This window comes from Etheostoma spectabile, chromosome 2, assembly GCF_008692095.1.
Source record: "Etheostoma spectabile isolate EspeVRDwgs_2016 chromosome 2, UIUC_Espe_1.0, whole genome shotgun sequence".
Taxonomy (NCBI): Eukaryota; Metazoa; Chordata; class Actinopteri; order Perciformes; family Percidae; genus Etheostoma; species Etheostoma spectabile.
In genome coordinates, this window is record NC_045734.1 from 14,464,635 (window position 1) to 14,469,293 (window position 4,659).

Here is a 4,659-nt window from a genome sequence, read left to right on the forward strand (position 1 = left end):
CTCTAGCAGGAGGATAACACAGTGTAGGCAGCACTGATTGTTTTCACTTGTCTCGCTAATGACAGCACTACAAATTTTTTAAAAACAGAGCTACATGTTGAAGTCAACCAGAATTCTCCTCTAAGTAGCCATACCTTAGGTTGTTGATGAGTATTTTCTCCCAGTGCGTTCTACATGTGGGTGTGTGTTTGTGCATGTCAAGTGTGGTCTGCAAATATTGTCCTTATGGGTCAGTAGAGCTACTGTGTACTCAACCCCAGCCCACTCAGCAAACATTTCCAACACCCCTCTCTCTCTCTCCACCCTTGGACTCACCCTCCAGATCTTCTTATACACCTCTTCTTCACTCGCTCCTCAGCAATCACCCACATCTATACTAGTGTATTTATCTGAACCACACACCAACCCGTACTCTTTTTTTCTTTCCCTCTCTATGAATGATATAAAACAACATGACTGAAGGGGAAAATATTGTGGCTTGGAGTCCCTGGCTACTTACTCAACCACACATGAGCACACACGCACAAGCACACTTGCACGCACACCACACAAGTTTCTGCTAGCTCAACAGAATACACACACTAAATCACTAAAGGACTAAATTATTACACACGCACAAGCACACGCGCACACACACACACACACACACACACACACACACACACACACACACACCCCCCACCCACACACACCACACACACACACACACACACACACACACACACACACACACACCTAATGGCAACAGGCTGGAGATGATGAGATCACCAAAGAGACCAGAAACCTCCAGACAACAGCTTTGTCCAAGAACACGTTAAAAGTAGACACACACGAACACATGCACACACTTACAGCCTTCAGTTCCTTGCTTCTTCTTCTTTACCACCTCTTTTACCTTGTCAGTCCCCCCCCCCAATGTCAGTCCTGTGCTGACATTGTCTTACAATGTCACTTTGAATACAAATCGCTTGCAGTGTAGAACTTCATGTACGTACTGTAGCTTGCCTCACACCTAGTTACCTATTTACATTACACCCCTCAGGGAATGCACGGATTTTTCTAAATTTAAGATCCCAATTACATGAGTCAGCAAGATGACAAGCTAATACACCAGCATTTAACTTTTCCTTTTTCTGAGCTCACCTTCGATGTAGTTTCTTCTTGCTCCACGCTCCTTCTGCTGCCCTCGACTTATTCAAATTTGCTCCTTCTTCCAAACCTTCACACTTTACTGTACTTTCCTGCTCCCTAATTTCAAATCCTTACCTCACTTCCTTCTCATGACCCCCCTAATTACGCCTCATATGCTCGGACTTTGACTCTCCTCACGTTAAGGGCCCCTACTAAAGTAACACATCCTCTTATTTTGGCTTCCTCATCTGAGCTGGCTTGCCCACTCCTCTCATCCTTTTACCCCCACAAACACACACATGCACACATACACACATGCATGGGCACGTAGCTGCTCTATGCTGCTCTCCAGCAGACTGTGGGGCTGCAGGCCTGCAGACCTCGGGGGAAGTCAGAGGGGCCGTAAGCAGGGGAGAGGAAACAGGATCCATCATCACACACACATCCACACACAACCAAATACACATTTAAAGACACACCAGAGTTGACATAAAGCTCAAACACTGAGAAACACACACACATGCACAAACGTCAAGCCGCACTTGTCAAAGAGAGCAAAGTTTTGAGGCTTTCCAGACAACTGAGGACAGAGAGGACAAGAGAGGCTGCCAGAGAAAAAGAGAAGGAGAGAAGGAGAGGGAGAAGCGGAAGCCCTCAGAGTTTAGTCTGACTGTTATTATTTCCACACTGCGTGATGGGTCGGGGGGGTGTAAAGAAGAAAAGGAGGAGGAGGAGGGGAGTGAAGCCAAATGGGGGGTGCTGCTGCAGGGGGCCTGCGGTTTCCTGTCTGACACCCCCCCTACATTGCACCTCCCTACCCGAAGAATGAGAGGGGAGAGGGGGGAATAGTAGGAGAGAAAGGGCAATGAAAACAGCCGCTCTGACCAAACTATGTCAAAATGGAAGTGGAAAGAACAAGGCACAGACAGAAACGAGGAAGAAAATGAAGTGGGTTTTGACCAAAATATGACAAAACTTCAATGAACCTCAAACATGGGGAGGAGGCCTGGGGGTAAGAAAGAGCTACACACACAGTGTCTCAATCCAGCGGTTTAAGAGCAGTAACAGACACACTGCACACAGTGTGTGTCTGCGCTTTTACATAACTGTGTATATGCATGCGTGTGCTGGCACACGTGAAGTTGTGTAACAAGTTACAGCTTTTTACATTTATGGCTGTCTGTTGAGCACGGTGTCCTTATTCCCTTAACTTCTAATGGAGAATTTACCAACTCTTCAGCATCCAGGAGTTTAATGTTTAGCCCTAATGTTCCCTCGGACATGCCCTTTGAGCAGTGTGTGTATGTGTGTACGCGCTCTTGCGCATTTTGTTCCACCAGATAACATCAGCATGTTGATTCAGGAAAAAAGGTGAAGAGGTGGGTGGGGTATTTCTCTAATGAGAAACAAATAAATTTGAAATGAATAAAAAAAGAGAGGTCATCTTCTTCTTTAAACTTTTCCAGAGAGATTGAAGAATGTAAAGTAAGACAAAGAGGCAGAGAGAGAGAGAGAGAGAAATAAAGAAAGAAAGAAAGAGAGGTCACCCTCATTCCACCCATCCACCCCCCACATCCACATCCCTCTCTCCTCTTTTCTCTCTCTCTCTCTCTCTCTCTCTCTCTCTCTCTCTCTCTCTCTCTTCGGCTCTAAACAGGATAAGGGCTTCATATGCCAAGTGGAATGTGTGACGCAAGCCTTAGCCTTGAAACAAACACAGGACAAGGGAGAGATGAGAGAAACAAGAAGAGTGTGTGTGGAGAGAGAGGAGAAGAGAGAGAGAGAGAGAGAGAGAAAGAAAGAGAGATGTGAGGTGTATTATAAAGGATGTAGTGAAACCAAAGGTAAGACAAAGAAGCTCAGGTGTAACTGAATGTTTGAACGCACACACACACACACACACACACACACACACACACACACACACACACACACCTGCCACATATGCTCCTGTGTGTAACACTGCCCTCAGCTCTGACACCACGCAGCAACACTGAGGGTCATCTCTCACACAGCTTTCTTATGCTTAGGCATCAGGTTCAGTCTTTACTGATGGCCGGTCAATATGATCTACAGCCAAAGTAAAATATTAATCAATCAATAGATTCAGTAACAGAGAAGCAGCAACAGTTTGGACAATTAAGGAATTATTTCAGTTGTTTAATCAAGCAAAAATGGCAAATACTCACTGATTCTTCTCAAAAGTTCTCAAAAGTTACATTCTGCTCCTTTTGTGTGTTTTTTTTTTGTTATTTTAAATTAAATATCTTTAGATTTTTAATCAAAATAAGACACATAAATATGTCTGTCTGTGGACTCTCATAACCTGTAATAGGTAATCTTCACATTTCTTTGGAACTAATGATGAACTAATGAATCTCTTATTATAAAGAAACAACTAAAAACAGATCAACTGAGCCCTAACTGATCACACTGATATTTAAAAACAAATCTGTAGCCTCTTTTAAACAGATCAAAATCCCAGTATGGTCACAGGATGTTATATGTCAATAACACCAAAAGGGGAGCCAACTGAACAGAGAGAAAACACTAAAATAGTTTTTCTCCATCACTAGCCTAGTATTTTACCACTAGTTTAATTTGATTAGTAGGCTTGTTAAACCACAATAAGTGTTATAAAGGCTCTAAAAGCTATAAATAGCAAAGACTCTCTGCTGCCACAAACTGTCGGGTCACATCAGTTATCAGCCACTGTTAAAAACATTAGTCGCCATGCCAATACATTTTTTTAAATGACACTCATTTTCACCAGTTTTATAACATGAAATAGCCTATGCGAAAGTGTTGATTTAATACACAAAATCAATAAAGTGCCCTAAAAACGAACTTTGAGTAGACTAATTAACTAATGAGGCAAATTAACCAGACACAAACAGCTTGATCTCATTAACAAAAGACCCATAGCTCTGAATTTATGGACTTATTTCCTATCCCATAATAAAGTCTGCTTTAACATTTAAAAGACCAACTAGCAAATTACAGGCTTCACCACTATAGGCAACGTCCAATAGGAAATAGGCCTAAGGACAGTGTGCCGGGGTCGCCGTAGCCTATATAAAACTGCCCGCAGTAACAGAGGAAGGTCAAACTTACTTCTCAGATGGAGTATACAAGTCTATTCCAGGACGAGAGACGATAGTTTCACAGCTGCCTTGCTGAACGGCAAAGGCTGCCTCACAGTGAGAAACTCAATTAGGCAACTCCGGTGAAAAAGTGACGCAGGCGACGATCAGCCCTCCGCTGTGTTTCTGACACCAGGCTCTAAAAAAACACGACAAGTCCACTTATCGATGGCTCCACAAAACTTCCCGAAGTTACGAAACTCTCTCTCTCTGTCTCTGTCTTTCTATGTGTGTGCGTGTGTGTGTATGTGTGTGTCCCAGCTTGTCGTTTAGAAAGTGTTGCTGCTGGCACATGATTCGGTCTGTTCTCCATGGGGTCTGACCGCTGGGCGGGACCAGGGCGGGGCTGTCCAGTTCGTTTGTGTGTGTGTGTGTGTGTGCGTGT

The 4,659-nt window shown here is 43.8% G+C and overlaps 1 protein-coding gene across 1 annotated transcript in view; it reads right to left on the reverse strand.

Annotated features, from left to right (window-relative positions):
* The window catches only part of klf3 (Kruppel like factor 3 (basic)), a gene marked incomplete at its 5' end in the record, with an annotated part of 15,033 nt that extends 10,513 nt beyond the window's left edge, over window positions 1-4,520 (reverse strand). Inside the window, 1 exon segment of the mRNA XM_032543422.1 lies at window positions 4,246-4,520.
* Between the last annotated feature and the right edge of the window lie 139 nt (window positions 4,521-4,659).